Below are 22,642 nucleotides of genomic sequence, written 5' to 3' on the forward strand. Positions count from 1 at the left end.
GGTAGCAGAAATAGCCCTCGTGTAGCTTTGAGCGAAATTCAAAACAAACCAAACCAAAACCTAGCAAAACAAAGACAATTGTACTTTTCACAAATATCTCATTTATTATATATAACTGCGGTTTCGCCGGTAGCGAAACCATGGTCCAATAAATAAAATATTTGTGAAACGTGCAATCAATTGTCTGTGTTTCTCCATTTCTGTAATTACGTCACCAAGTATAAACCGATGGTTTCGAATATTACTAATATCCTGCATTTTTGGGAGATGTTTGTTTAAGACCAATTCATGGTATTGTGCACATGGGGCACAAACTGACATGTTTCCGTCTGACTTTAAATGAAGTATTTTTAAAATATTTACTCATAATTTTAAAAATTGTTTGTGCAAATGGATGCGCTAAATTTGTATCGTTATTTTTATGCCTTTCGTTTCATGAAAAGATCAAATGATTTATTTTCTACTGAAAAATGAGAAATTAGGTAATTTTCCTTCAAGTTCTAATGGAATAATCCTTTCAGGTAACTCAATTTCTTGCTGTTTTTGATGCAACGTTATGTATGTTTGGTCCTTTTGTAATGTTATATATTATATACCTATTGCCATTAGTAAAGTTTATGTTCTCTTTCAACACTGTAACTAAAGCCATAAATTATGTTCTTAAAATATTTCTTCATAATTCGCAGATAACAGCTGTAAACATTTCACATATTTGTTATGGCATAATCATGGTTGATTTGGTTTATGAATGGGCTCGTTAATTTGTTTACAAGGTGGTCCGTATATACGTATAATGATTAAATTAATCATCTTGTATATAAAACAACCATTGAACCATTTCCCTGAGGCAATGTTTTGTTTTTGTTCTGTGCATGCTCGTACGTTTGTTTTTGTTTTTTTTTTATTTTAGTTAGACGCAACGTCTATTTTTATTTATGCGTAATTGCTTAAGAGTTGTGTTTTTAATAGTTAATCAGTACTGATTTTTACCGTCTCTGAAACGAAATATTTTACTTCATCCATGTACTGTTAAAGTGTTCTATATTGTTTAATATAATGTTTCAGATAACTCCTTTTACGAACGTTATTTTATAAAGGCCTCTCATCCGTGCCCTTGTTTCTCGTTGGGCCAACTCAAAATTTGTACTTTTGCGTCGCCTCAGGCCTGAAGAGCATGTGAAAGAGGTATATGTAGATAAATACACTTGGAAACCATATGTTTAACGATGACGGAGTCTTAAAAAAAACTGAAACAACCAATTCTCGTCGATATGAGGACTTGTTCCAATCCACTGCAAAAAAAAAATATTTGAAACAACCGATTCTCGTCGATTTGAGGACTTGTTCCAATTCATTACTCTAGTAAGAAAGTTGTAGGAATTTTTGTCAATACCAATAATACACTTTGGAAAAGCTCGGCATGGCTAGGTGGTTGAGGCACTCGTCTCGTAATCCGAGGGTTGCGGGTTCGAATCCCCATCGCACCAAACATGCTCGCCCTTTCAGCTGTTGGGACATTATAATGTGCGGTCAATCCCACTATTAGTTGGTAAAAGTGTAGCCCAAGAGTTGGCGGTGGGTGGTGATGACTAGCTGCCTTTCCTCTAGTCTTACATTGCTAAATTAGGGACGGCTAGCACAGCTCATGTAGCTTTGCGCGAAATTCAAAACAAACCACTTTATAATCTGATCAAGGAAGAGGCCGACAAGTTTCTCAAAGTCTTTAGTACTTGAATTTCACAGTAATATTTACATACTGTATAAAGTATATGTTGTGTGAGAGGGGGGAATATTAAGCAACGTAAGTTTAAGTGCTTTAAAAACAAATCTGAGCCCATACGACAGGACAGCTCGTTGTAAAACGGCGTGGCCTCAAAATACAAATAAATAGCGCCATTTTAACTTCTCTTTTTTAAATGTCAATTTTAACTTTGAAAATAAGTATATAGAAAGAAAATTTCTGTGTACAATACCAATATAACTAACTTTTTTTAAATGTTGTTTTTTCATAACATTTTACCATAGAAAGAAAACTGATTAATTGCATAAGAAAATAAAGAAGTAGAAAGCCTATTAAAGCATATCTTATCGTAAAACATTGTTTCAACTTGTGTGTTACGGATCAAATATCATTTAAAGTGCTTTATAAATACAATGGGGGTGTGCATGATGAATGGAAAATCTAAAGGATCTAAGTAGAACTTCTTTCTAATATGCGTTTTTTTATGAAGATGTTTTCTTTTTTCTGCCAATATTTCTAATTTGAGGCAGTACTTGTACTTATTTGTGCCATAAAATATACATCATGGTGTAAGAACCAAAACATACTGTAATACCCTGTAGCTGAAAGATCCTGTTGGTGTCAATAAGACAATGTCTGCCAGTAAATTGTAAGATAGTAGTAAGTTTACGGTCTTACAGCTCTAAAATCCTGGGTTTGATTTCCCGCAGTAGACAAAGCAGATAATCTAAAAATAAGCATATCCATGAAGTTACTAATACTGTATAGGCTAAGTACAATATAGGAATCCAATATATAGGATCTATTTAAAACTACTGTAATACCCCCTTCTTTAAAAATTGTATATATAAAAAATAAAAAAAATAAACTTTATTATATTTCCAGTTTCTCCCCAATTTTCTGAAAAGATGTAATACAAGCCAAAACTTTTCTGTTAGAAAGGTAAGATGTAATACAAGCAGAAACTTTAGGCTTCTGTTAGAAAGGTGAACGAAAAGTTAAAGTAAGTTTCAACATATTTTTTGGTTTGTTTTGAATTTCGCGCCAAGCTACACGAGGGCCATCTGCCCTAGCTGTCTCTGATTTAGCAGAGGGAAGACAGCTAGTCATCGCCATCCACCGTAAACTCTTGGGCTACCAACGAATTGTGGGATTAACCATAACATTATAACACACCCATGACTGAAAGGGCGAGCATGTTTGGTGTGACGGGGATTCGAACCCGCGACACTCGAGTGCTTTATCCACCTGGCCATGCCGGGCTTGATCATATTTTTAATTTAACAAATCAATTCTCTAAGTTAAACGTAATGAATAGTATCATCTGAATATAACAGTTTTTCTGGCGATTGAATTTCATAAAATTAAACTGTTAGCTTTAAAAACAGTTGTTAAACAGTTGCTTTTGATAAAGAGTGTCAGAAAAAAACATTTTAAAGACAAGCTTATAACGTGATTTTCATTTACCTTGTGATAATTCACACATTATAGAATACTTACATTGTAAGTGAAAGAGTAAAAACGAGAGATAAATTCAACATTATTAATTCATACCAAGCTTTTCCTGTCTGAGTGTATAATTTTCCTCTGTGTAATCTCCATTTCTACCATGTTGCATTATATAGAACACCTGAAAGGCACTCCATATAATGAGAGCGGGTTGGATGATTTATATAATAGACATCGTGACCATGTTATGTGATACGGGTCCTATATATAACACCATCATACTTCTGTGCGTCATCGGTGTTGAAAATCTACTATTAACCTCTCCGAAAAAACAGAACAAGAAGGACGCGTTACAAATTCCTTTTAGTTGTAGATTCACTTAGAGTGAATCACTTTCTAATTTCTATATATTTAAATAGTTTCACTGAAGATCCGACTTCTTTATTGTGGCTCTGTATTAATCTGTAAAATTATTGAAGTGTGTGTTTTTTTTTCTTATAGCACAGGCACATCGGACTATCTGCTGAGCTCACCGAAGGGAATCGAATCCCTGATTTTAACATTTTAAATCCGTAGACTAACCGCTGTACTAACGGAGGCTGCAAAATTATTGGAATTTTTTAAAGATGTTTTTAATGAACTGTAAGCAAACAACACCATTTAAAATTCATATTTCATTGTTTGTTTATTATGTACAGTGCTCACGAAGTGTTAGCTATGCTTTGCCTACATCGGGTATCGAAACCCGGTTTCTTATAGTATAAGCCCAGCATGGCTAGGTGGTTAAGGCACTCCACTCGTAATCCGAGGGTCACTGGTTCAAATCCCCGTCACACCAAACATGCTCGCCCTTTCAGCCGTTGGCGGTGGGTAGTGATGACTAGCTGCCTTCCCTCTAGTCTTACACTGCTGAATTAGTGACGGCTAGCGCAGATATCCCTTGTGTAGCTTTGCGCGAAATTCAAAACAAAACCAACAAATCTAATAGTGTTAGTTCCCAGACACACCGCTGTGCCGCTGGGGGGGCACATTGTTTGTATACTAATCATACATTAAAAAAAAAAAAACTTTTGCATTTCATGAAACTGACAAAACTCACGTTTAAAACGGTATTGTGATTAATTAGCCATCATTTCGTGGCTTTACCAAACTTCTAAGATTTGACAAATGTCCAGCTCCAACACAATGGATCACAATGTTTATCTCACGCAAGATTAACACCAGCAACTCCACATTCTGGTTGTTAACACGTCTAACATTTTGTTTGTTTTAAATTTCACGCAAAGTTACACGAGTTGCTATCTGCGCTAGTCGTTCCTAATTTAGCAGTGTAAGACTAGATGGACGGCAACTAGTCATCACCACCTACCGCCAACTCTTGGGCTACTCTTTTACTAACGAATAGTGGGATTGACCGTCACATTATAACGCCTGCACGGCTGAAAGGGAGATGGTGCAACGGGGATTCGAACCCACCACCAACGGAATACGAGTCGAGTGCCTTAATCATCTGGCCATGTAGGGCTTCTGTGTGTTTGATCTTGAACTGGTCAACTTTTGAACGTAGTCTTGTAAGGGCATTTGACAACATCAATGGCTGATTGTTTTCAGAAAAGAGAGAGAGTAAAAGAGAAGCAGATATAAACATATGGTAACTTATAATTTATTTAAAGTATATGTTGGTCAATAAGATCAATACTTCTCGATTATTAGTGTTAACTTTTATTCAAAAATAAGCTAACGGTGAAAATCAAAACTGAAAATTATTTTACATATAACTTTAAGATAATAATATAAATAAAACAAGCCGAAAAACGTACATAATGTCATTCAAACCGACACACAAAAAGGCTTAATAATTAGAATTCATTGATTGTTTTGAATCACAAGCTGAGTGTTCTTACTATTAGACATATTTTGCCGTTATAGTTACTTCACACATATATACATATAATGTTCATGCCAGTCGTTCTTGCAAGCGTATAATTGTGTCTCTATAGTTATTGTAATCTTCGAATCAAATACTACTTATTATATAGATATGATCTAAGTTTATTTGAAATAATGTACAGTAATGTGCCAAGATGTTAGAACAAGGTCAAAAATTAGACTTCGGGCTACTTTCAAAGAACATTGGAAGATAAATCACAGGTAAAACATCTAAATGTTATTAATCGTCATGTTTAGTACAACAGACACTAAGTGGAAGTACTTGAGTTCAGTAAACAGTTAATATTTTGTGTGCCCTTTTACTTTTAATAACTACAGACACTTTTTTAGGCACTGATACAACATCAAAGTGTCCTTAGTGTTTACTTTAAGTGTCCCTAATACATTCCTATAAAGTTTCTTTATAGGAAGCAATGTTTGATTTATTCCATCAAATCCCAGGTCTGCTAAGTAGGTTGAATTTAGATCAAGAATCTGTGGGGACAATGCATCATTTGAATGTCTCCAACAACTTGTTTATTAGCTAAGCAATTTCAGCATCGGATGGGTGAGTGTTTGGGGTCATTATCTTCTTGGTAGTAGAATCCTTTACCAATAATACGCAAACCAGTGGGTAGATAGTGACGGATCAGTATCTAATAGTACTTACGCTCGTCCATTATTTCATTTATTTTACAAATAATATCCTTAAACCATCACACGTCTCCTCCCCTGCTTCATGGTAGGTTTTATGCATTGAGGTAAGTATATTTCACCTTACTTTCGCCGGACGTAGAACCTACGCTTTGATTTGTTTTGAATTTTGCACAAAGCTACTCGAGGGCTATTTGCGCTAGTCGTCCCTAATTTAGCAGTGTAAGACTAGAGGAAAGGCAGCTAGTCATTACCACCCACCACCAATTCTTGGGCTACTCTTTTACCAACGAATAGTGGAATTGACCATCACTTATTACACCCCCACGGCTGAAAGGACGAGCATGTTTGGTGCGACGGGGATGCGAACCTGAGACCCTCAAATTACGAGTCGCACGCCTTAACACTCTTGGCCATGCCGGGCTCCTACGCTTTGAACCAAATATTTAAAACTTAGACTCGTTCGTTCATAACACACTTTTCCAATCATCAAGTGTCCAGTTTTTGTACATTTTAGCAATTCTCAGTCTCTTGAAAATATTTGTACATCGAAGTAAAGGTTTTTAACTGTTATACGAATAAGTATTACATTCTTGTTGAGTCTTTTTGAAACTGTAGACCTGGACACTTTTCTGTCATTTGATACTTGGTTGTTTATCTCATGCCTAAGATCAGTGGCAGACTTCCTTCTTTCTCAACGGCTGCATAAACGAAGATACTTAATATCAGTATCATTGAGTTTAGGTGTTCTGCCTCTTTCTTTCCTGTCTTCAAATTTACTTGTCTCGATCTTACGATCTAGGGTATACTTTACAGTTTGGGGAGAATTTCAATTGTGCGGCAATTTGTCGGAGAGTTCAGCCAACATCACGTAAAGCTTCTGTGAACTCTCTGCTCTATTGACAATTCTTTACGTTTTTGAGTCATAGCATAACAATAAAACTTAATATACAGTGTTAAACACGGTTTTTCTATCAAGGTTTATTTATGGAGTGCTGTTAAATTGATATATTCTATTATAAGCTGGAACCAGATGATCTAGCTTCTTTCTATATAGTTAAGACACTGTATTGGTGCCATGACGTTTATTTCAAACCCTAAATTTGATCAGTATGTTCATTCAAGTAGAACCCTTACGACACGTCTTTGATACAAGTATGTGGGAATTCTGAAGAATGATAAGTATTCTCACCCTGACTCATTCAAATGTCAATAGGGATCAGTGAAGCGTTACCATAGTGTTGAGATTTACATTCTATAATGGTATGGAAGAATTAGTTCCATGAAGTTAAAGCAACGATAAAATATTCCTTTGTTCTAACACTTTTGCGCAGTGCTGTACACAAAACACAAACAAGCCAGTGTACTGATTGTTTGCTTGGAATTTAGCACAAAGCTACACAATGGGCTATCTGTGCTCTCTCCGTCAAGGGTATCGAAACCCAGTTTCTAGCGGTGCGAGTCCACAGACTGTGCCACAGGGGATCAAACGAATATAACAAACTGTAAGGGAATACATAATTTTGTAAATCACAACGCCAGATAAGTTTCGTACGACCTCTTTATTTAGTTGCATAATTTAATATAATTCTAATTGTTGATCCATATTTCACAAAGAAATACAGGTTGCATAATGGTGGATAGTCATCTAATCATAATTAATGTAATTCTGATTGCTGATCCATATTTCTCAGAGAAATACGAGATGCATAATGGTGGATAGTCATCCCTTTGGCTCAAACTGAAACAGTAATACTCTTCAAAAGTCGTTATGTATAGTAAATTTTGAAGATACAATAAAAAGGCGTTTCAAAAATCATGATAATTTCGGACATCGAAATAGCCATAAAAAATATACTCCACAAATCTCGATGCGTTACGCCATGTTTGAATAGCGTAGTAGCTGGATAAAAAACATCGTTTAAAAGTTACAATAGTTACAATGTTTTGGGAATGCATAGGAGGTAAATAAAAACATGTTTCAAAAAGTCAGGATTTGTTTGACTACAGTAGTAGCTGGATAAAGCATAATTTCAAAATCAGGATGTGTTGCATAGCTTCCGTAAAGAGTTCTAGGTGGATAAAAACATGCTTCAAAAGTCACTATGTGTGAAGACGTTTTAGGAATACCGTAGAAGCTTGGTAAAATATGTTCTAAAAGTCATGATGTATTAAAAATTTTTCGTAAGACTTAGTAGTTGGATAAAAACATGCTTTCAAAGTCAAAAGTTATTACAAAATGCCGGATACCGTAAGAGCTGGGTAAAAACATACTTTAAAATTCACAACGTGTTTCAGTGTTTGAATAGAAATACGCTTCAGGAGTCAAAGACTGTTACAAAATGTCGAATACCATAGGAGCTGAATAAAAATATCCTGGATAAAACATTATTTAAAAATCGTTGTGTGTTGCAAAGTTTAAGAATGCTAGAGTTGAATAAGTGTTTCAAACTTCGTTATGTTTTCTTGTATGAAGGACTATCAGTTATTTTAATAATTACAAAACAGTGAAGAAGTCTTTGGTCTGCTACAGTTCTGAATGTTGTACAACGTAATCTGATATAAAACAATGCTATTTTTATTGGGTTCTTACATTCACTGAGATTTTAGGATATTTTGTTATACAATGTACACAACTGTGTGTTTAATATTGGCGTTTCGATGGTGTGTTTGTATAATATGAACCGTCATCAGATAGTCATTCTTTTTTTTTTTGTTTAAGAATCTGTAAGCCATCCTGTTAAAAAGTTGGCAGCTTACCAATGTCTTTTGTGCTTTCAGTTCTGATATTGAAAACTTTCTGTAGCATAGGATTATAGGGCTATTAATGCCTAACAAAGACACAGGAAATGGTCTAACACAACTGATTTGTCAGTCGTCTTTTATAAGTTCCAGTACATCGCACGGATGAAACGCTGTATCTTATATCCTAATATCCCATAGTATCCAATTGGCGTGGATAATTCCTCTGACTGGTTATGAAGAAATTGTTATCTTTATGCAAAACTACACCCCTCTTCCTAGTGGCTAAGTGGTTAGCACGAGGCCATAAAGTTTATAACTATAAATCAGGTTCGATATTCGCAGTGAGAACGGCACAGATACCCCACTGTGCAGCTTTGTGTTGAGGAACAAACAAGAACTGAGAATACTTACCAGCAGTTTTGTGTTGAGGAACAAGCAAGAACTGAGAATACTTACCAGCAGTTTTGTGTTGAGGAACAAGCAAGAACTGAGAATACTTACCAGCAGCTTTGTGTTGAGGAACAAACAAGAACTGAGAATACTTACCAGCAGCTTTGTGTTGAGGAACAAACAAGAACTGAGAATACTTACCAGCAGTTTTGTGTTGAGGAACAAGCAAGAACTGAGAATACTTACCAGCAGTTTTGTGTTGAGGAACAAGCAAGAACTGAGAATACTTACCAGCAGCTTTGTGTTGAGGAACAAACAAGAACTGAGAATACTTACCAGCAGTTTTGTGTTGAGGAACAAGCAAGAACTGAGAATACTTACCAGCAGTTTTGTGTTGAGGAACAAGCAAGAACTGAGAATACTTACCAGCAGTTTTGTGTTGAGGAACAAACAAGAACTGAGAATACTTACCAGCAGTTTTGTGTTGAGGAACAAGCAAGAACTGAGAATACTTACCAGCAGCTTTGTGTTGAGGAACAAGCAAGAACTGAGAATACTTACCAGCAGCTTTGTGTTGAGGAACAAACAAGAACTGAGAATACTTACCAGCAGCTTTGTGTTGAGGAACAAGCAAGTACTGAGAATACTTACCAGCAGCTTTGTGTTGAGGAACAAACAAGAACTGAGAATACTTACCAGCAGCTTTGTGTTGAGGAACAAACAAGAACTGAGAATACTTACCAGCAGTTTTGTGTTGAGGAACAAGCAAGAACTGAGAATACTTACCAGCAGCTTTGTGTTGAGGAACAAGCAAGAACTGAGAATACTTACCAGCAGCTTTGTGTTGAGGAACAAACAAGAACTGAGAATACTTAACAGCAGCTTTGTGTTGAGGAACAAACAAGAACTGAGAATACTTACCAGCAGCTTTGTGTTGAGGAACAAACAAGAACTGAGAATACTTACCAGCAGCTTTGTGTTGAGGAACAAACAAGAACTGAGAATACTTACCAGCAGCTTTGTGTTGAGGAACAAACAAGAACTGAGAATACTTACCAGCAGCTTTGTGTTGAGGAACAAACAAGAACTGAGAATACTTACCAGCAGCTTTGTGTTGAGGAACAAACAAGAACTGAGAATACTTACCAGCAGCTTTGTGTTGAGGAACAAGCAAGAACTGAGAATACTTACCAGCAGCTTTGTGTTGAGGAACAAACAAGAACTGAGAATACTTACCAGCAGCTTTGTGTTGAGGAACAAACAAGAACTGAGAATACTTACCAGCAACCGTTGCCACATTACAGAATATAAATGTCAGCATATATACATGTATGTACGATTTACTTTTCATATCAAATGTTTTTTTTATAAATTAAAGAAATCGTGACTGTTCTATTTAGGATAAAATGAAAATACTTTCAAGAGTAAGGAACTCTATAACTTACTGATATTTAATTGAGGATTACATGTTTGTTTGAAATTATGCAGAAACTTACACAATGAGCTATCTGTCCTCTGCCCATCACAGTTATCGAAACCCGGTTTCTAATGTTGTAAGTCCTCAGATATACCGCTGTGCCACTGGGGGAGTTGGTTGGTTTAGGAAACAAATGTAAATTTATAACTTAGAACTAGCTTAATATATATCGACTGTCAACAAAAAAATTGTTGTTTAGCGCTAACAATCTTTTCTATATAATTTTATATGTAAAGTAAAAGTGGATTTTTCACGTTTTACTAGCTATCGAAGGATCTAAGAAAAAATACATTTTTATACTTGGGACTTCAAAGAAACTTGAAAGCACTGGAAGAACATTTCTTTACTTGAACGAGTGTTTGAACGATTCTGGCAACATGCCTAAAACACCCCAGTTTGTTAACAACAACAGAAACAGACATCAGGTGCTTACTGGCGAAAGTTGGAGAAACAGTTCTGACTTTTGGAATCTTTACTTTTTGGTTTGTTTGTTTGTTTTTATGGTAAGAAAGTTTCGAGTTTCAAACTTTAGTTTCAGTGAAGATCAAATATCATCTTGGGTAGACGCAAATAACTCCCAAAATCTACTAAAATACGAGTTATACATTTTTTAATGTATAATTATCATTCAGGTACAGTTAAACAAAAGATAAAATCCACGAATAAAATAACACATGTGGTGAAAGCAACAACAAACCGAAATATATTACCGCAATAACATTCCTAATCTATATAAATAAGCGCCAGTATATGTGCATGTGCAGTATATGTGTATCTGTTCCGTATACGTTTCCACATTTCTTTATCAATCAGCACCAAACTTTGTATTGTGATACAAGATGATATGAGGGAATGGGGTGAGAACTTCCTCATATAATTTTGGAGAAACTACCTAATTAGTAGAACGTGACAAAATGATACACGACTGTGTATTTTTATTGCACGTTTAATGTTTATTACGTGAAAAATACAATTTCTTATCGTTTGTTACAAAAGAAATTTTATTTCACTTGCCAAAAGTAGGGTTACTCGAGTTATTATTAAATAAAAAACATACAAAGAGATCACTCTGGGTCAACTTCGTAACAGTAAAGTGACGAAAATATAGTAAGTATGCTCGAATCGATTAATAACACCATATGAGACGTTAAATCAATTAATAACACCATATGAGACGTTAATTAACCTTCAAGATAACACGTTTAAATTTCCTTAACAAAACGAAGGATTAAAAATGAAAATAACTTTTTTGTGGTAATCTCATTAGCACGTTTCATCAAGTTGTTATCCGAAGCATATAAAGTTTTTTTTGGTGTTAATCTGACTACTTCCCGTATTTCCTTTAGCAGTAATCCACAGAAGATTGGTCTACTTAGAGATAATCTCACTATAATGTTTCTTCAGATGATAATCCACAGTATTTCAAGTTATCAGTAGTAAGTTTCCTCAGGTTGTAAGCTTGAATATAAATTTTCAAGCTCATTAATACTCTATTGTAAATCCACAGTATTCTGAGCTACTCAGACCTCAGGCTATCGTACTGTATAATTACGGCCGGGCATGGCCAGGTGGGTTAAGGCGTTCGACTCGTAATCTGAGGGTCGCGGGTTAGAATCCCGGTCGCACCAAACATGTTCGCCCTTTCAGCCGTGGGGGCGTTATAATGTGACGGTCAATCCCACTATTCGTTGGTAAAAGAGTAGCCCAAGAGTTATCGGTGGGTGGTGATGACTAGCTGCCTTCCCTCTAGTCTTACACCACTAAAGTAGGGACGGCTAGCACAGATAGCCCTCGAGTAGCTTTGTGCGAAATTAAAAAAAAACAAACAAAACAAACTGTATAATTACCCTAGTCGGTAACTGATTTCAGTATACAATATTTTATCAGTATCCCTTATTCACTTCAGAACATATTGTAAAACACTATCCATAATTAAAATAGCTTTCTTTTTTTTTTTGCAAAATTGTGAGAACTTATCACTATTATAATAGTACTTAAACTATTATAATTATATTTAATATTTACGATAACTAGAAAGGTGATCCGAATATACATACGTATATACATAATACGATATAATAATTTAGGCAATAAGTCCTAATACAACACACCCAAATTATTTAAGGTTAATTTATTGGTGATTAAAAAGGACTAAAAAACTGCATAAAAGCACATACCGAGACAGAGTTAATGGGGTGGGGTTTTGCCCGAACGTCCTATTTTCGTGATATAAAAAAAAAAGTAGTACTTATATCGTTTGTTTTTTAATTTCGCGCAAAGCTACACGAGAGTTATCTTCGCTAATCGTCTCTAATTTAGCCGTGTAAGACAAGAGAGAGGACTACTATTTTACCAACGAATAGGGAGAGCATGTTTGGTACGACCGGCATTTGAACCCGCTACCCTCAGATTACGAGTCGATCGCCTTAACCACCTGGCCATGCAGAGCCAGTTATATCGTAGTTGCTTATACTATAGTACTAATATTTTCAACGTAGTCTACATTCTTCTGCTGAAGCATTGGTATTTTTTTGGCTTAAAATAGTTGCATGCCACCACAGTCCAGTATCATGAACATGCTGATTGTGTTTCTCACAATATGTCTTGGCTATTGATCTCACAAACCAAACCCCCAACCCCCGTTTCAAGTATTCTGCGTAAGAGCTCAAATTAAAAAAAAAAAAAAAAAAAACGTTGGGTAGCATAAACTTTTTCACATCGACTTAAATCCTAGCATAACAACAATCCAAAATTAAAATATAATATTGGTGAAAAGGTCGCTAAACGAAAGTAATTTTATTGGGGTACCTAATTATATTTTCCATTTTGTAATTTTCCTCGCGCACGCAATTCCTTTATTAACTGAAAATATTAGCCTTCAAACAATATTATTTATCACACATTCTTACACATGCATTATTAGCAACATGAATATCATAGCAACGAATTTCTTTAGAGTTTCTGTACGTCACTAAGAGCAAAATAATTTGACAATTAGATGGAGCTTCGTAACACTACCAAGACTGGTTGGGCCTAACTCTTCTTTTGGTAGCGGAGGTGTGAATAAAATGCTCTCCTGTACTGCCACTCCCTCGACTTCTGGCTGTATGTAGACGGTCGGGACAGGAGTAGGGGTGACAAAATTGGCCCCTAATTCACGATGGCGTACAAGAGCTCCGCTGTCAGTCGGAGCCATGCCCAAATTTCTCTTCGAGGACGTCCTTGGCCGACTCTTTATGCGCTGCTTACCTCGGTCACTTGCCAAAGGCTCTCAAATAATCTAAAGGCGCCATCTATACAAATTCTCTGTGGTCACGTGCACGTGACGTGACGGAGTTAGCCAAGGCTCAATACACAATCTTTCGCGGGAGAACATTCCTCGAGGTCATATAAAAATTACTAAGTCGACAGCGGTAGAGAGAGGTGGGTTTGCGATTGCTAACTTATATCGGGAGCATCAGTGTGGAACGAAAACAAGCAATGGTAGTTTGCATTTAGCAAATTAAATCACGAGTGCTAATTTAACACTTTTTTTCCTGCTCAATAGTGATGAAGACCAGTGACAAATTATTATTATTTTTTTTAAGCGCCACAAAATAATTTTATAAAACCATATGGCTGACAGAATAATGACAATGAATTGTGTCGCGAAAGTGAAAACCAAAACGTACGTTTTAAAAAGTGGTTCGAAACTGTTAGACTTATTTCCTCAGAATAGTTTTCAAATTTAAAACAACGCTTAATTTAATGTATTAACTTAACATATCCACTTGCAACTTAGTCTTAGTGGACGACGTTAATTTATATCTACCAGGTGTCAGCACTGTTCCAAATAGTGTGTTTGTGTTTTCTTATAGCAAAGCCACCGCGGGCTATCTGCTGAGCCCACCGAGGGGAATCAAACCCCTGATTTTAGCGTTGTAAATCCGGAGACATACCGCTGTACTAGTGGGGGGCTTTCCAAATACAGGTGGCTTGTCTATCGCAAAATATATAAATAGGTATCACCAAGAGTCTGGTTGGTTTTAAAAAGTTAATACAGTGCTCAGTAGGTCAAGTAGAACCATTCTACAAATATCGAACTAACTGAATATTTTTTTACTGTGCTTTGCAATTTCTGATACAAAAATGATTGTTAGTGAACCACGTTTCCTTTTAAATTCTTGTCTTATCTTGAGAAAAAAAAAACATCTTTCACCCTCTGGCTCAGCAGTAAGTCTAAGAGTTCTTAAGCTGATAGTTCGGTTCCTATATCTAAGATGGAAAGAGCACAGATAGCTCATTGTGTAGTTTTGTGCTTTTAAAACAAACAAGCAAACAAAAACCAATAAATTTCAATCTGACATTTCAAACGGACAATTTGTGTCGAAGTTATGTTGACAAATCTTGTACACCAGTACCCGATATACCGTAGTGATTGTCAGCTACTCTCTAACACACGATATACCGTAGTGAATGTCAGCTACTCTCTAACACACGATATACCGTAGTGAATGTCAGCTATTCGTCATTGCATGATATTCCGTATAGATTATTAGATACTCACTAATACACGATATACCAATACAGGTTATACCGTAGTGATTATCAGCCTTAAACCAATACACGATATACCGCAGTGATGACGAGAAACCCACTTGTAGAGAAAAATATATACCTAAACATTTTCTCAACCCAAACCATCCGTTTTTACATAGATATACCGCAGTGATTATCAGCTTTAAATCAATTATCATTTCCAGCATCTGTTTATGAAGGTAAAAATATCAAAATATAAAGCAAATGGATAGAGCTTTCTTTAAAGCTTAGATCAAATTTTGTGTTCAAACTAATTGGACTGGCATATATAGCGAATCTATGGGCAAATGCTCCCTCTCCTAATGACTCAGTGATAGATCTCTGATTTTATAACGATAGAAATCGGTTTTAGGTACCCGTAGTGGGCATAGCACAGATAAACCTTTGTATAGCTTTGCGCTTAACAACAAATAAACTGTATGCAAATTTGCAAAGTGTGTCACACGACTACATATTTTCCAACTTCACACGTTTAGTCCTAACAATAAAACCTTATGACAGAGGTGACACAGCATATAGCGATAGTATTTCATGACAGAGGTGACACAGCATATAGCGATAGTATTTCATGACAGAGGTGACACAGCGTATAGCGATAGTATTTCATGACAGAGGTGACACAGCATATAGCGATAGTATTTCATGACTGAACGTTTTATTTTATAAAATTAGTTTTTGAAACGTATTACTTGAACAGTTGTTTATTAAACCTAGTATTCGGGAAAAAAGCTATAAATACTAACACGTTTTTGTGCTAATGAAACAGCAAAGATTCGTGAAAGTGAGAATTTGTCTCAGGGTAAGATTGGTTGTTTTTACTGATCTGAAATTATTTCTATAAGCATAGAATTATAACAGATAAAACTAGAATATGTGCGAACGTATCACAGAAGTAAACAGACTAGTACCTGATTCATTTCTCTTCTAAAAGCAGCAGTAAACAGACGGCTGGCTGATTCGTTTATCTTCTAAAACCAGTAGTAAACAGACGGTTAGCTTTTTCGTTAATCTTCTAAAACCAGTAGTAACAGATGGTTGGCTGATTCGTTTATCTTCTAAAACCAGTTGTAAACAGACGATAGGCTGATTCGTTTATCTTTTAAAACCAGTAGTAAATATACGGTTAGCTTATTCATTAATCTTCTAAAACCAGTAGTAAACAGACGGTTTACTGATTCATTTATCTTCTGAAATCATTACTGAACAGACGGTTATGTAATACTTCTTTCGTCTGAATCTATGGTATATGAAAGGTTAGTTACTTGTTTACATGATTCGTTTATTTTTTAGAGGTAGTAGTAAACAGAAAACTCTCTAATGGATTCTTCATCTGTAACTGTGATTTCTCTTTCCTCTGAAACCGATGATATCTATACAGAAGTGATAGAACTCCTAAAGCCGTAGTAAAACGTAAGAATTGCTTATTCATAGCTGTAAAAACTCCGATAATCTGGCTCAGATACACCATAATAATTTGCTTCATTGTTATTAAGTTCAATACTACACGTGAATTATCTGTACGCTCTCCATCACGAGTATCGAAACTATAATTTTAGCGTTGTAAGCTCTGAGACTTTCCTTTGATAACACAATAACATCTAGCAATCGTAATACTACAGTTGTAAAAAATTATAAATAACTGGTTTCTTTTTGTAGAATATCTTCTGGAATATATAAATATTTTGCACGTGACCAAGGCGTGCCAAGCCGTCACGTAGAACGTATATACTTAATATACTGTTTTAAATCAGCTGTTTATCTTAATTCGCTCTGTTTAAATAATATCAAATGATGAAAAGTTAACTCATTGCTGGGATCTAAGAAAATATATATATTTTTTTAAACTATCGCTTTGACGTTGACAAATTTCTCAACATAAACTGCTCTTACTTTTATGGTTAGTCGGTTTGGTGTTTTATGGCGCAAAGCAACTAGGCGATCTGTGCCTATGGACCTAGGAAATACTCTACGATATTATTATGTTATTACTTTTAAGTTACTAAATAGGTAATGATTAATTAATCTTTTCACAATATATTAGTACCATAAATTCTAAAACTGATTTTTTGGTCCAGTCTTTTAGGGTTTTGAAGTAAAAAAATAGTGTACAATAGTATTTAACCACATTATTTCCGCCACATGGTTTGCCTCAGACGCGTTTCTCTCAGTACAGAGCTCGTCAACCAGGCTGGGTCAAGATAGCCATAGTTATGGTCGAATCTTCCTTTACCTAAGTCATTTGTTATTTGTTACAACATTGATAGGCCTAACACTAAAGTCGCTTGACAAGAATTATTAATTATGACCATGTCTTGCCAATCGCGAACTTAAAAATAGACGTTAACACTGCAACAATTACAGTTATAACAAAAGGCTTATATAAATATGTGTGTGTGAGTGTGCGTGTGTAATTTTATAAAAACAAGTTAAAAATAGAGGTGTTTTGTTTTCCACTAGACGATTGTTCCGTATGAGACGCACCAATTAGGATATTAGAATTTGAAAAGTAGGACAACTGTGACAACAAGAACAAAAAAGAAAAAGATGGCGGAAGAAGTTTAAAGGACCTAAAATATAGTATCTTTTACACAGAAGGTACTATTTACTCTTTAGGATCCAGGTTGTGCAGTCAAATTATTAGTCACGTCACAAGGAGTAATGCTCCATCTCAGAACGGTTGGTATGGGTATTAACATTGATAAGGAAAGAACAAGGTTTCGACCTTCCTAGGTCATCTTCAGGTTAAATGAAAGGTGTAATGTTATTTAGTTGAGAACAACGTTTTGACCTTTCTGGGTCATCTTCAGGTTAAATAAAAGGTAATGTTATTTAGTTGAGAACAAGGTTTCGACCTTCCTAGGTCATCTTCAGGTTAAAATAAAAGGTGTAATGTTATTTAGTTGAGAACAACGTTTCTACCTTCCTAGGTCATCTTCAGGTTAAGTAAAAGGTGTAATGTTATTTAGTTGAGAACAAGGTTTCGACCTTCCTAGGTCATCTTCAGGTTAAGTAAAAGGTGTAATGTTATTTAGTTGAGAACAACGTTTCGACCTTTCTGGGTCATCTTCAGGTTAAATAAAAGGTAATGTTATTTAGTTGAGAACAAGGTTTCGACCTTCCTAGGTCATCTTCAGGTTAAATAAAAGGTGTAATGTTATTTAGTTGAGAACAACGTTTCTACCTTCCTAGGTCATCTTCAGGTTAAATAAAAGGTAATGTTATTTAGTTGAGAACAAGGTTTCGACCTTCCTAGGTCATCTTCAGGTTAAATAAAAGGTGTAATGTTATTTAGTTGAGAACAACGTTTCTACCTTCCTAGGTCATCTTCAGGTTAAATAAAAGGTGTAATGTTATTTAGTTGAGAACAACGTTTCTACCTTCCTAGGTCATCTTCAGGTTAAGTAAAAGGTGTAATGTTATTTAGTTGAGAACAAGGTTTCGACCTTCCTAGGTCATCTTCAGGTTAAATAAAAGGTGTAATGTTATTTAGTTGAGAACAAGGTTTCGACCTTCCTAGGTCATCTTCAGGTTAAATAAAAGGTGTAATGTTATTTAGTTGAGAACAAGGTTTCGACCTTCCTAGGTCATCTTCAGGTTAAATAAAAGGTGTAATGTTATTTAGTTGAGAACAAGGTTTCGACCTTCCTAGGTCATCTTCAGGTTAAATAAAAGGTGTAATGTTATTTAGTTGAGAACAAGGTTTCGACCTTCCTAGGTCATCTTCAGGTTAAATAAAAGGTGTAATGTTATTTAGTTGAGAACAAGGTTTCGACCTTCCTAGGTCATCTTCAGGTTAAATAAAAGGTGTAATGTTATTTAGTTGAGAACAAGGTTTCGACCTTCCTAGGTCATCTTCAGGTTAAATAAAAGGTGTAATGTTATTTAGTTGACCTTCTTTAATTTTTTATTTATAGACTAGAGATCGAAAGCATCTGGTCAAAACCATCCACTGCAAGTTCGGGCTATTCCCTGCCAACGAATAATGAGTTTTTGACCAGTACTCTATTCGTCCCTACGGCTAACAATGTTTGGTGACAGGGTTCTCGATCATGTGACACATAGATTACGAGTCAAGCACCACCCTAGCTACCAGGTTGAGTAAATATTGTTCATATACGAAGTTTCTCCATAGTGTTTGATAGTGAACCGCAACGGGAAAATGTTGTTATCAATCAATCAAAGAAGTGCATGGAAAGTAACGGAAGAAAAGATACGCGTTTCCCTAACTTAAAAACACACAAGTGGAAGCGCATGAAGCCCACGAATACACTTCCTGGAGGGTAATCACTGAGGTCTTCCGATCTAAACGGCCTTCATACTTCTTAATGACGAGAGACCAACTTGAAATAAAAATGTATCTCAGAACGGCTGGTATGGGTATTAACACTTTTATTAATAAGCAGAGAACAACGTTTCGACACCTTCGTAGGTCATCTTTAGGTTAACATAAATTACATAAATTATCACATATGTAATCACCGCTATAGTGAAAACACAGTAACAACAAAATTAGTCATATGATAATAAAGTAATGTGCGCATTTTATTTCTAAAAATGGGTCTAAAAATCACGGTGTCGGGCTGCTAAGCGAAGGATCCAAGGTTTGAGACATGATGATTTCGTTGAACCCGTTATACAGTTTTAGCTACGGATGCATGATGAAAGTAACAATCCGTTCAGCTCAAAATGCCAGACAAAGCCTTCATGGAAGCGGATACTAATGTCTTCAAGTCCTCCACCAAAGGATAACTTAACAGTGGTTGTAAGATTTAACTAATGAACAAATAGCAACAACCTTCACTGCTATAATCAGTCTTTTAGCTAACAGTCTGCAAATGTTGTTATTACATTAGGAATGTTCCAAAGACATATGTGTAATAATATGTCCTTTCCTTACTTAAGACACGCCAGCCCATAAACTAACCGAAGTAGTAATTAATATATATATATATATATTCAACACTGAAACTGGCTCAGTTACGACCTTTAATAATACAATGATTTAACTGTTTACCATTCCAGAAAGAGTTACTATCGACAGAAGTTTACATATATAATGCTGAGCTAATCATTTTTTTTAGCCTTATTTATACAGTTTGTGGTTCAACTTTTTCTCATGGTATACGCAGCAAACTTTGTAAGCGTTTAGTTCTAACCAGAAACTCCGTGTACTGTGTATACATACATTTACTTTTGATATTTATGGGTTTATTATCACAGCTTGTGTGTCATGTTTAGATGGTGGCGTTCGGGTAGTAAGTTAACACATCTCTTTGTTTGTTAATCTTTTATTGACAGGGCGATTTTATGTACACTTATATAGCTGAAAACTACATTGTTTATAAGAAAGCAACATAGATGTTCTAAAAAGTGTGTAAGGATTTTTCCAATTACTCTACTTGCTTTTGTATTTTTTGTCTTTATATGTTCCAACTAGTTATATAAAAGTAATACAAGCTTTAAGAAAAGCTACCTCATTTTCCCTTAGCATCATTTAATAAATAACAACCAAATGGACTGTTTTTGACTAATACAGGAAATGGTTTAACAGCTTCTTGGAATTGGAAGCTGTGTGATACCACTATTCTTTCAAGACGTCTTCTGTAGTCGCTGGTCACTCTGTCTTTTGGTACTGATGGAAATTTATCGTTTTTATTTAGCACCAAACGTACTTCAAGCAGAACAGTTTTCCAAACGTTAAAGCAAATTCGTGTGCTGTTTCAAAATACTTTTTTTTGTTCAAACTCCTGATTATTTGTTGTTAAATTATGCAAATCAAGTTATTATCGTTTTAAAATAAATGTATGAATCAGAGCATGTGTAGCCCACTTATTTGTTTATCGAATTGGTACTCTCAAAATGGTTATGGCTAAAAAAATGTTTCACGATTTTCACACAAGGCCACACTCTGTTTGGAAATTATAGACTGGAGAGGATGTAGCTAGCCAAAAGCACCCATCGCCAACAATTGGGCTACTCTCTTCTGACGGAATAATCAGATTTGACCATCATTCTGATCGTATATCTGTGACCTCAAAGTGCTCTTTGTTGTGGTAGCAGCTTAGAGTTCTGAATCAGGTAATTCACTGTTCAGACATGCTAACCACAATGCCACCCCCAGCCCATTTAGTGAGGAAATAGATAACAAATTTTAAATTCGTAAATTAAAAAAAAATAACACAGTAAGAATTGTTTTTCACTTACAGCAAACGTGGCATAGTGATTAAAGTAGCGAGCTGCAGATTAAAGGGTTCAGGGTTCGAGACATGAAGGTGCTCCGGTTGCAGGTGTGTTATAAAACTAACAGCGAATCATGTAATTCTTTTCTAAAAGTCCTTTACAGCAAAGTTATAGGAATATAGATATCTGAACTCTTAAGAGCTTTTAACCTGGCCGTTTAGTTCATGTGGTTTTCGAAAGCCGCTTAAGTTCAATATTTTAAGTATGTGAGTTTCACCATTTTTATCTTAATAATCTATAATTGGAACTAATTTAGAACAAAATAAATGAACAGTTTATTCGTAGGTAAATTAAATAATTTACTTTGTTATATTTGATTTAGCGTCACCTCAGGCTTCTAATTTAATTCTGAACTTGTTTTTGTAATTATCTTAAAAACTTTTATTTCGCTATTGCTGACAATATTGATTTGTTTGTTTGTTGTGAATTTTGTGCAAAGCTACAAGAGCGCTATCTGCGCTAGCCCTCCTTAACTTAGCAGCGTAAGACTAGAGGGAGCATGTTTAGTGCGACGGGGATTCGAACCCGCTACCCTCAGATCATGAGTCGAGGGCCTTAACCACCTGGTCATGCCCGATCAATACTGATTTTATTAGCACGTTTACTACGTGTTGTTCTTTACCATACAGACTGTTTGAGAAAGGTTTAACTTTCAGTTTTAAATTAAAAACTAATCTTAAAGTCTTAAACATGATCAAACTGTTTACTTTGTTACTTTTGACATAAAGGCTCTATATACAAATATTTATTCCTTCGTACAGATTTCGGAAATAAGTTAATTAACAGAATCATAGAACATCTTTGCATTAAACCTTCTTGACTTTGCCACCGAATAATCACAATATGTTTTTTCGCTGGTGCTCTTTTGACCAAACTGGTGGAGTCGTTGATGGTTCGTAATTAACTTTCATACAACATGCAACCAACTAGTCTTTATGTCGTGAAAAGAAATGGCTTGATATATACCCTGGAGAAATTAGACCCTTTATGTACCACAGATATATTATGACACTGTAATTTGCTAACATAAATCTTTCGTCCAGTTGTTCTGGGATTATCTAAGTAGTCATCACGAAATCATCATATTTATAGCTGAAGAAGAAATGTTTTTAAGTTTTTGTTACACCCTTGTTTTGTTTTTGTTTGATTTTTCTGTGAACGCATTTTGTCTTTACTGGACTTTATTTTTTCTTTTATACGGTTTTGTTTCAAACAAAATTTCGTTGGCAGTTTTCTAATCAGAGCATTTAATAAGACGAATAATCTTCTATATATTCGCGTATCTCAGAACGGCTGGTTAACCTGAAGATGACCTAAGAAGGCCGAAACGTCGTTCTCTGCTTATCAATAAAAGTGTTAATACCCATACCAGCCGTTCTGAGATACATCTTTATTTTAAGTGGGTTTCTCATCATCAAGAATTACTTCTACACGTTCGT

The 22,642-nt window shown here is 35.4% G+C and overlaps 1 long non-coding RNA gene across 1 annotated transcript; it reads left to right on the forward strand.

The window, feature by feature from the left end:
- The first annotated feature begins 15,611 nt into the window (after positions 1 to 15,611).
- Positions 15,612 to 20,775, forward strand: LOC143234171 (uncharacterized). The gene is made up of 3 exons (XR_013018534.1): positions 15,612 to 15,762; positions 17,421 to 17,639; positions 18,878 to 20,775. It is a non-coding gene; the product is annotated as an uncharacterized LOC143234171 (long non-coding RNA).
- Positions 20,776 to 22,642: the final 1,867 nt, after the last annotated feature.

The sequence above is a fragment of the Tachypleus tridentatus genome, chromosome 12 (genome assembly GCF_004210375.1).
Source record: "Tachypleus tridentatus isolate NWPU-2018 chromosome 12, ASM421037v1, whole genome shotgun sequence".
Taxonomy (NCBI): domain Eukaryota; kingdom Metazoa; phylum Arthropoda; class Merostomata; order Xiphosura; family Limulidae; genus Tachypleus; species Tachypleus tridentatus.